We start from the raw sequence: 12,026 nt of genomic DNA, 5'->3' as shown, positions 1-12,026 counted from the left end.
TGGTTTAGTCAGTTAAGCGTCTGTACTCACTGTTAGAGAACAATGGCGATTCTGATGTTTTGCACATGAGTACCTGTCTCAATGGTGAAAATTTGTGGAGTAATTCTTCACTGTATACCAAGATTATTGTATAATCCAAGTAGGTTATACCTACATATTGGTGTGGAGCAAATGCAGCACAGTGGTGCAGTGTTTAGCACTTTCAGCTCACAGCTAGAAGGTTCTTGGTTGGAAATCCGTTTCAGGCAGGCCTTTCTGTGCGGCTTTTGCATGTTCTCTGAGAAGTCATACTCAGAAACTGTTTGGAAAAGGGCAGGTACTTTCAAAAAACTGTTGGGATGAAACATTGTTCCATGGATGCTTTCCACTGTTGTCACACCTGAAACCACACCCATAGACGCCAGTAGTCCATCCTAGGATGCTGATTGACTGTGCCACTTTTGGTGCGGACACAAACAGATAACTTTAAGCCTGGCAAGATGATTCTTGCGTGATCTTGTGATCTTGCGAATCCAGCTGCCTTGCAAGGTCAATGCTTGCCCCACCATCAAAAACGTGTGCTAGGTCAGCTTTTTAGAACTGGAGTTGGACAGGAGGGATGTGAGGCGAAAAAGAGCAGGAGGGAGGTCGGGAGCCACAATATTTTCACATCAAATGCAGTGGATTAAGGATTTATTTTCAACCAAACCAGAGCTGGTGATTGTCGAACAGTGGAGAGACTGACAAAGACTTTTTGGTGAGTTTTATTTTGTTTCTGTCCAGTTTCAAGTATGTTTTATGGACTCATCTTAAATCTGTAAAAGAGAGAAACTTGAATTCAGATGGTGCAGTTTATGAACAACTGGTGCAAGAATATTATTAAACTATAACAGCTAAAAGCTTATGAAAGTTACAACATTGCTGCTCATATGCATCTCCCAGCTGAGACTACAAGAGGATCGGACTCCATTCCTGTGTCTGGAGAGGACGGAGGGCATCAACGCTGTAACCTCCATCACTTTTTGTAACGGCTGAGTGGGCGTTTCCATTCGAAAAGCCTGGGGAAAAAAATTGCCATGAAGTCGCCCTTTCATTTCCTCTGACCTCATGAAGTTCTTCCTTTAACTCCATGTCATGAATGAACACTTCCTGACATATGGGGCAGGAAGCATGGCCTTACATGGTATTATCAGGCTTTTAATGATGCTAATTTTTGATTTTCATGCTGGGTGTTCTTAGGACCCAAAAGCAGCACTCTGGAAATCTGGGACAGTGGGTAATAACCTTTATTTTTACACAAGCAGAACAGGAACTTGAGCTGACAAGGAAACACGGATCACAGTTCCTTCTTTGGACTTGGAGCCCAAACACAGTCTCTGGGTGTCTGACTTGAGGAATGGGTTGAGCCAAACCTGGACACAGGACTGAGGGAGAAGACGTGAGCCCCCGGACCCATACAGTTCTGTTCTCTAGCAGGCAGGAGTGACAGAGAGAGAGGCTTATTGGAGGCAAAGCTGACGAGGCGAGGAATCCAAAACCAGACGAGCAGGCTGACAAAGCAGAGGAGCAGACGAGGAGTGTGCAGCAGGGAAGTCGGGACCAGGCGGAGGAGTCTGAGCCGGGAGAGCTAACAGAAGCAGGAGAAGCCAAGGCAGAACTCGTGGTCGGGGACAGAAGGCTGGCAAGTTTACCAGGAGACAGGCAAGGTAGGCAGGTCAGAGGCAGGCAAGGTCAGCAACGGGAGATCAGGCAGGTAATGAATGCTGGAAAGTCTCACATGGATGCAGTAGAACAGTCTGGTAAGGAGAGAGAGAGAGTGCTGGAGAGGCTGATTGTGGATGAGCTGCAGCCGAGCTTGCAGGTGAGTGGAGTTGGGCTGACGAGGTGGGAGGGGCTGGCAGGTAGAGTGGAGCAGAGGCAGGGAGAGTGGAAATTTACTGAGGCAGAGGGACAGGAGGGAAACTGGGAGAATGGAGCTGTGACACATGCATGTACACTCAAATACCCACAGGCCGATCAGTTCTCAAAATTCAGAGCATTCGCTGAATCTGACATGGCACACTCATCTAGATAAAAGATAAGAATATGTAAATGTTCTTGCAGGAGGCCCACTGTATTGTCCTATGCATGAAATGTACTACATAATTAAAACTCAACTTGACTTGACTTATATTGATGAGAAAATAAGAGTGGGCAGCATTTTTCACAGTGATCAGAACTCATGGTAAATATGAGTTGTGAATATGATGACGAGGCCTGCAACTAATTTTCATCATCGATTAATCTGTCAGTTATTCTCTCGATTAATCCATCAGTTATTTGGTCCATAAAATGTCAAAAAATGGTGAAAAGTGTTGATCAGTTCTTCTCAAAGTCCTCAAATGTTTTTCTTTTTGTCCACAACTCAAAGATATTCAGCTTACTGTCAGAAAGGACTAAAAAAAAACAGAAAATACTCACATTTAAGAAGCTGAAATCAGAGAATTTTTTAAAAAGTTTTTCTTGAAAAAATACTCAAACCAATTAATAGATTATGAATATAATAATAATAATAATAATAATAATAATAATAATAATAATAATAATAATAATAATAACCTTATTTATATAGCACTTTTCATACAAATAATAAATATACATTGTCTCCACTCTCTCTCTCTCCACTTTTCACTAACAGTATGGTCTGTCATCCAGCTGTGGAGCTGTCAGTCACAGCTGCAGACTGTAGAGCTGTCTGTAAAGGTCCTGTAGGAAACATGACCCACGCTGCCACTGCTCTGTATGAATAATGGATGACAACTGTAACCAGTAAATTGTCATAAATGCAGAAAAAAATCACATACAGCCTAAAGCTGTGATGTCATGGTTTAGACCCACAGTGTGAGAATATGTCTGACAATAATTTGGATTTATGTATGGATTTGTGTAGCAGAATAAATTACATGCTTGGAAAACTACGTCTACACAACTGTCGTCACATTTTTTCATATTTCTTTATTGCTTTGAAATTCTAAAGCCTATTCCATACAGTGAGTTAAAGGATAATAAAAGAAGCACTTACGCTGAACAGACAGGAGAAAAATGGACAGAACACTCTGACAGTAAGCAGACTGAATTTATTGTGAGCAGCAGCAACAGCATTATTTCCTGTTCATTCATCTGTTTTCATCTTTTCTATGCTAAAATCTTCACATTTTCATGACAGATGATGGTCTTAAAGAGAATCTTTTTAAATGAAAGATTATGTAAAAGACTGGACAGGCAGAAATGTTTACAGCCGTTCTTTGAGTCACTCCCACTCTGAAGATTCAGATCCATCATGCACATGTAGACTGAGAAGATTGAATGAACAGATTAACCTTCTCATCCTTTAGAAGTCTTATATTTTGAGCCAGAGGTTAAGTCTCAAAAGTAAAGGGTTCAGTTCCTGAAACAAACTAATGTGAGGAATATACATTGTTTCAGTTTTCCTGCTGGTTCAGTTCGTGTTCATAATGGCAAAACTCAAACAATCCAGAAATAGTGAAAACAAGTTGCGGTGGAAACATGGTTGGATTATTATAAAATAAGCAGAAATTGGGATGAAGGCTTTGAGGGCGTGGGATGAAGGGGTCGAAAGGAGGGGAGGAAGAGGTCAAGGGGGAAGGATAAAGATATCAAAGGGAGGGATGACGGGGTGGAAGGGAATGGATGAAGGGGTCGAGGGAGGAGGATGAAGGGATCGAAGGGGAGGGATGAAGGGGTGAAAGGGGGTGGGATGAAGGGGTCGAGGGAGGAGGATGAAGGGATCGAAGGGGGTGGGATGAAGGGGTCGGGGGGATGATGGGGTCACAGGGGAGGGATGAAGGGGTCAAAAGGAGGGGAGGAGGAAGTTGAGGGGAAAGGATAAAGCGGTTGAGGGGGAAGGAAGGAGTTGAAGGGGAGGGATGAAGGGGTGAAAGGAGATGGATGAAGGGGTCAAGGGGGAGGGATGAAGATGTCAGTGGGGAGGGATGACAATGTGGAAGGGGATGGATGAAGGGGTCGAGAACGATGGATGAAGCAGTCAAGGGGGGAGGATGAAGGGGTCGCGAGGGAATGATGAAGGGGGAAGGAAGGAGTTCAAGGGGAGGGATGGAGGGATTGAAGGAGATGGATGAAGGGGTCGAGGGGGAGGGATGAAGATGTCAACAGAGAGGGATGACAGGGTGGAAGGGGATGGATGAAGGGGTTGAGAAGGATGGATGAAGTAGTTGAGGGGGAAGGATGAAGGGGTTGAAAGGGGGGATGAAGAGGGTTGGTTCATCATTGAGCTGCAGAGCTAGGAACCTGAGGGGCGAAACTCACAGTGGGAGCATGTCTCCATGAGCTTTGGTGCTTCATTCCCCTGAGGTTTCTATAAAAAACAGAAGAATTACTTAAGTGTTACCCCAAATATGCTTGTCTCTGAGAGGAAATTGGAGCACCTGGCAGAGACCCAAGTGGACGGGGATGGCGAGTGAACTCCCTGTGGAGTGAACCTGGGGCGGATGTGTTTGGTTATTTGAGTTTGTAGGAGGCGCAAGTGGTTTAATTAGCCTGGTGCAGGTGATTGAGGCTGACAGAGTGGTGTGGTCCTTTTCCTGAACTTTAGTCATAAAACATCAGTTAGACGTCCATTGAAAAACTACATATATCAGTGACTTTTTTCCATTCTCTATCATGTGCAAGTAACAGCATATCATCACTATCGACACTCACTAAGAAACAACTTACAAATTTCTCAGCCAAACAGAAATTAAAATGCCACACACAGTACTTGGAACCCTGCTGTCTGGATCAAAGTCCTGTGTTTAACTCACTTATCCACTTACATCTTACCATAGACTCATTTCACGTACCAGTGAAATATGACTTCAGAGAACTATCTTCATACTCATCAATATGGTCTCTCTTTCATCCTACAACTGAACAAATTATTAGAATGATTAAACAAATTTGTGTTTTCTGATATGTTGATGCAGCTGGTCGAAAAATGAGCGAAAGGAGGTTGGACGTTCAGAAAGAATATTTACCAGTCTGCAACTTAGAAAATGTATGTCGACTCTTGGTTGATGCTCACTGAGACATTAATCTCAGTGTATATGTCACACATCTCACCAGGGTTGGGAGGGTTACTTTAAAAATGTATTCCAATACAGTTACAAATTACCTGTTCAAAAATACAGTCACTGATGCAATCCAAGTATCATGATGTTAAAATAATGTAACTTATAAAATAAAACAATGTGAAATATGGTCAAACTGGGTTTAGGGCTGCAACTAATGACTATATTCATCATTGATTAATTGGTCCATTACTTTCTCAATTAATCAATTATTTGTTTGATCTGTGAAATGTTAGAAAATACTTTAAAAAAAGCTCCTCAGATGTCGTTTTTGATATTCAGCTTACTGTCAGAGAGGAGTAAAGAAAATAGAAGAAGCTGAAATCAGAGAAAAAAGTTGATTAGTGTTTCTCAAGTCCACGATGATGTCCTCAGCTGTCCACAGTTTAAAAATATTCAGTTTACTGTCAGATACGAGGAAAGAAACCAGAAAATATTCACATTTAAAAAGCTGAATTCAGAGACTTGGAAATTGTTTCTTAAAAAATGACTCAAAGTGATTGATTGATTATATTATTGATGCAGATTAATTTAATAGTCTATTAATAATAGATTAAATGTTGCAGCTTTAATATTTATTAGGTTTGTTAGTTTGTCCAGCTGTTTCTTCCTTTGTTATGTGCAACTGATTGATGTGAAATTTCCACCCAGTGAAGCATTTTTTCACTTAGAGGCCATGATAATGAATTGACAGCAGTGTGTGCACAGTACATGGTAGTACAGTATATTGTACTTTATTTCAAAACTAATAATCCCCATTTTTTTACTAAATGTATCTGTAATCTGATTACATCTATTTTACCTGTGATTGTAATGTTACATGTAGTCCATTACTCCCCAAGCCTGCATCTCACAAGCTGTGTGGGCAAAAACGGACCAAGTTCAAGTCCATTTTGGCTAGAAACAGGTCACACATAGCAAAACTAAATCAGGTGAAGGCCAGACATTGAAATGGTGTTGCTTACAGGGTATGGATGCTCTTGAGCAGATCCAACAAATAATAACTAGCTTAGTATGGATGTTCTCTGGCTATTGAAACTTAAAACCAGTATGAAATGACAATAAAGAATTTTTGGTGCTGAAAAATGCAAAGAAAACATTGATACGCCTATACCTATGTTGTCACAGTTAAAACTAACTAAATATCTGAAAAAACATTCCTGTTCTGTGTTTTTACAAATTGCACACTGGAAATATTCAATGGTACACCTCTGTGATCGGTCTGAATAGTGTTCACACCCAAAATAAGACTTGACAGCATGGACCAGAGAGCAGTTGTTTGGTTTACACCATAGTTTGAGTCCAGCGTTCACACCCACACCAATTACACCAAGGGGGTAAATGCTCCAGGGTTCAGGACTAAACATGGGTGGTGTAAATCCGCCCTTAATTGCTATTGCTGGCTATCAGTTCAAAAGCAATGTTATTTCTCAAAGTTGGGAACATATAGTTGGCTGAAAATATTGGCACTGTTGCATTTTTTCAAATAAAACACCATTTCTTTTGTAAAACTGTGAATTCAAAACATCTTCAGTATCCACACATGAATTTTTTTGCTTTGCAGAGGAACAAAACAAAAAACCAACCTTTAACCACTCCTTTACAACATGTCAGTATTCACCCAGGGTGCCAACCTGCTCATCAGGAGCGATACTGCACTTTCTGTCCAAAGCGCCTCACAATGATTTAGTTCTCACCTATTCACACACACATACACACCAGTAATTTGTTTCAGTGTCTTGTCCAAGGACAGACAGGAGGAGCCGGGGATCGAACCACCGCCTTTTGATTAGTGACAACAAAACAAAAGCTACAGTTCTGTTTGTCACACGGAGGTTTTGTGAGGCTGGACTTTAAGGTTAGCTTTGAGCTAAAGGCTAATGTCAGCTTTAGGGCTGTGTTTAAAATATTATGATGCCAATTCCAATACCAGTACCCTTAAATTGATACCACCAATAGATTGACAATAATCAGGTGATATGATACGTATCATGATACAGGGGTTACAATTCAATATATTGCGATACTGTAAGCAAGGTGATAATTCATGCATTCATTTTCTGTAACCACTTATTCCGTAAGGGTCGTGGGCTGCTGGAGTCTATCCCAGCTGACAGTGGGTGAGAGGCGGGGTTCACCCTGGAGAAGTCGCCAGTTCATCGCCTGGCTGACACATACACAGACAATCACTCACACTCACATTCACACCTACCAATTAACCTAGCATGCATGTCTTTGGACTGTGGAAGGAAGCCGGAGAACCTGGAGAGAACCCACACAGACATGGGGAGAACATGTAAACTCTGCACAGAATTGAACTCAGGACCTTCTTGCTGTGAGGCAGCAATGCTAACCACTGCACCACCGTGCCGCCCCAAGATGATGATTGCTTTTTTAAATCTAATTTTAGGAAAATAGCCACAGTAAAATGAACACCATACCATATGCATAAATTCTAAGTTTGAAAAGTTTTTTTTGTGCAGTCAGAAAACAGCAATGTCAAATGTGAATATTTTCTGGTTTCTGCAGCAGTCTATGACAATAAACTGAATATCTCTGGGTTGTGGACAACACAAGACATTTGAGGATGTTGATGTGGACTTTGGGAGACAATGGTTAACATTTGTCACCATTTTCTGAGATTTTAAAGAACAAACAACTTACTGACTAATCAAGAAAATGATCAACAGGTTAACTCTATAAGGTCTATAAGGAATAATAAAAATAATTGTTAGTTGCACTTATAGTATAAACAACACAAAATGAATGACTGCCACAATATCACCATGCAGTGTTTTTTAATAATTAATACAGTATCATGAAACATAATATTGTGATATTCAGGTGTATGGTTATTTTCTTACACCTGTTCTACCACCACATGTCATTCATTCTTTAACGTTCTCTTTTGTTACTCTCAGCAGTCAGCAGCAGTAACAGAGTAGGCTGAGAAGCAAACTGTGTTTCTCTGATGTCTAAGACTGCTGAAGCAGTGAGAAGTGTTCTCTAATCTTTTCCATCACAATCCATTACACTGTGTCCAATAAAGTGGAAATCATCTGAAAGTAAAGCAGACTGACGGTATGGTAATTTGGACAAAGTCAGATGAAAGCTGTACCCTCTCATTTTGAAGGCATACTGCAAAATATTTGAACGGGGGAAACAGATATGGAGTCTGACAGTGTGAAGCAACTGTTACAGGGCTGGATGGAGCAGAAGAGGGAACTGAAGCACAGCCTGGAACATCAAACGTATAGCTATCAAACTACAACTACAGACATCTACACACAAGGAATTAGTTTACAACCTCATCCAAACCTGATCTGATAATATATTTTATGTACTGAATGCTTTTCAAGTTACATAACAACAGTTTATACAATTCATAATAAAGTAAACACCATAAAAGCACAATAGGTAGCAGGGAACATAAAATCAAACTTGAAAAGCTGTGCTAAAAAGATGGGGTTTGGGTGACTTCGTGAACACAGATTGGTGCTGTCACTGATGTGTTTGGGGAGAGTTCTAGAGGGAGGGGAAAAGTTTGTTAAAATAACGTTACTACAACGTTACCTACTGCTTACTCTGTGGTTCAGAGGCTGTCAGTGAGATGCCATTATGTGTTCCTGTGTGAGCGTCCTCTGTTTACCTACCTGTAAGCTCATCAATCCCTGGTCCCAACCGTCCTTCTGCCTGTCCCTCATCTGCTCATCTGCCTCATCTGACTGCTTGTTCTGGAGACTTAAGAGACTGAGCTACAACTTACTGCCTAAGTTACAAACTGTTACCTGTGTTGCTTTACGTGCTCAAGTTCCTGCTCAGCCTGACTTATAATAAAGGTCATTACCAAATGTCACTCTGTGACTGTGTGCTGCTGGTCTGTTCAGTCTCTTTATATCACCTGACTGTCACAGCTCATCAAAACAGAGTGAGAGGCACACCTCCACAGATGATGCTACTGATGTACCTACAGTATCACAGTTTGAAACACAGAAACACTGACCAAGCTGCTGTTTTTGATGCTGAGTGAGAACTGGCTGAAAATTCAACCTTTACTGGATGGATTGGCACAAAATGTTGTAATGATGATGATCATTCACCAACCGAGAATAAGAAGAAATATCTTCTTAACCACACTTATGCAATATTCATGCATATTTTGTCAATCATTAAAGTTTTCTCATGTGGGATTTGTTGTTAGGTAAGAACAGAATCTACACGTCAAGAGCACACTTCCACACATTTTAGTGCTGACATCTTTGTGCAAAATAACTGGTTATTGTTTTTATCAATTCCAGTTGTATAATATTAGCTAAATTATAAAAATACTTTCAATCATTTTCAATATTTTATAAAACATTATGGTGTTTTAAAATAAATAATGAATTTGACTTATTTTATTATTTATATCTTACAAATAATCTCAAGAAAAAAACAAAAGTAAACAGATTGCATGAGGTGAATGCATCAGTGAGAGTTCATAAATGATAAAAATCAAATGCTTGTAGTGAGGTTTTAAATGATAAAATATCTGCTTTATTCTGCAAAAGAAAATGTTTACATTTTAAATACAGCTTACCTTATGATTCTAAAAATGCTGACAGGGCTCCATCATCTTTAGATTTTCATTTGGGAATTCCTGACTTGTCTCTCGACTCCGACCAATCGGTGTACAGGGGGCTTTTCTAACACCCAATCAGAAGAGAGAGGGATTTTCTCTCAGCCAGTCAGAGGACAGGTGGATTTACTCAGCATGTACTATTGTCCATGTTTTATTTGTCATACTATTGTAATGCCTTTTACTATTGCTCAGAGGTCAGTACAATAAACAAACTTATATCCCCCTCACATGCACACACACACACACACAGATCTAATGCACACTCACACACCCCCTTACACATCAGCCATACACATGCTCACATGTGTATTTCTGCTTTTAAATGGATATTATTATCACTATTGTTTAAAGTAGTTGCTAGCAAACATATTTTGTTACTGTTTGGCATCACTTATATTATTTTTGTATCGTTCTGTGTTTTTCTGTATTTTTAAGATCTTAATAACTTTGTGAAATTTTTACTTAGGTGAAGGCTTCAAATAAGCCGTCTGGGGTTTTTTGCCTCTCCCTGCACTGTAATTTGTCATCTTTGCCTTTTTTTTTCTGCTTGTATATACATATATGTTTTTAACTGTGCAAAATAAAAATAAAAACTTATGTCATATGTCCTATGTCACTTCTGTAGTCAGTCCATACAGCAGTAGTAAAACTAGGAACCTTTTTTATGCCTTTTTCATACTATTTCAAAAACGATGGCTGTACTTTCTAGCATTAAGTGCTGTCATCCTGCTTACTCTGCACTGACATTTTCCTATTTGTTTTTACTGCTGAAGCATAACATATTTTATTCTATCTATGATTATGGCTGCCTTTCACACTAAAACACTGTACAGTCATTGTGCTTGACAACATGGCAGCTAACGCACTGATAACATGTTGCTGATGCCACTCACAGATTGAAATCTGCTCTTCTCCCTTCATTTACCACTTGACAAACACCTATAGGAGCTGGAAATATCTGCTCTGCTGTGCTTTACAGTGTCTTTATGTACTACAATAGGTCTTTACTGACAATAAATCTGTTAAACGTCACCCAGTAACAATAAAACACAGCAGTTATCACTCTTTCGAGCTTTATTTTGATTTGTGCATGGCTGTGGCACCGCCATAAATCATATTTGTATGGCAGTATGGCTGGGCTACAGTATAATCTACACACTGTCAGAGTATGTCATTGACGCCAGCTTCCCGTGTTGCTGAACTTCAGCATCTCCATGGCAACTATATAAATGTTTTCCCTTGCACACACAAAGGCCGTCCTTCGCAGGCACCCATGCTGAAAAAATATGCTTCCATCTAGTGACAGGTCTGTATTCTCTGCTGCAGTCATCGCCACATCTGTTGATCTTCACATTTATTCTGCATTTATTGTTCCCGACCCGCACAGAGTCTAATGCTGCTCCTCTCACATGCCGAACAGCAGAGAAACCAAACTACTCAGCACGGCGAGGACTTCATCAGCCTCACCTCGGATGATTCTGTGAATTATTCACATCTCTGCAGACTTACTTTCATCTTTCATGCGTGATCATCCCAAGAACCAACACAGATCAGAGGCGCTGAAGCCCCAGATACAACAAATGTCTCCATACGTCTCATTCATCATAGAGTGCGCTGGTTCTCGCACGCTCTGCCATTTTTATCAATCATTCAACCCCAGAATCGTGTTGCCAAGAAAACAAAGACGGTGTTTTGAAATTCAGCCTGCAGCAGGTTTGACAGAAGAACGGAAAGTTTGTTATGATGATTCAACTGAGGGCTTGTCAAGTGAGCAGCAGCTTCACAGGAAAATATTGAAGGAAAAGATTGAAGGTTCAGGTGATGAGTTTAAGGATAATTCCACATAATTCCTACAAGACTTTTCTGACTTCAGCCACTGGTGGATCCAAGGGGGTGGTAGGGAGGGCAATCGCCCCCCCAGTGCCCCCATGTTCAAAAAAAAAAAAAAAGATACAGCAAAAGTACCCTCTACTTTCTTTCTGCAATAGAATGTACCAGAACTACTTTAAAATCTACCGTAACTACTTTCCTTCTACTTGACAGAAAGTAGTTCCTACTTTAAACTGCTCACAACAAGGTCTGTGGATTATCTTAAGTGACCAGGTCATGATTTCTGGAAACTGGTTTTTAATTTTTGAGCCCAACAAGCCGAGTGCCATTTAGTGTCATTATGTTGGACAGAAAGTAGACATCTATGGCTGATATCTCCAAAACTCTGCAGCTCACACCAAAAAAGTCTAAATATATTTTTTATTTTGGGGTGAACTGTCTTTTTAAGGACTGTTAAGGCCTTTTCTTTT

Source organism: Lutjanus erythropterus, chromosome 18 (genome assembly GCF_056507025.1).
Source record: "Lutjanus erythropterus isolate fLutEry1 chromosome 18, fLutEry1.hap2, whole genome shotgun sequence".
NCBI lineage: Eukaryota > Metazoa > Chordata > Actinopteri > Lutjaniformes > Lutjanidae > Lutjanus > Lutjanus erythropterus.
The sequence above is the reverse complement of the archived record's forward strand: the minus strand, read 5'-3'. Positions refer to the sequence as shown.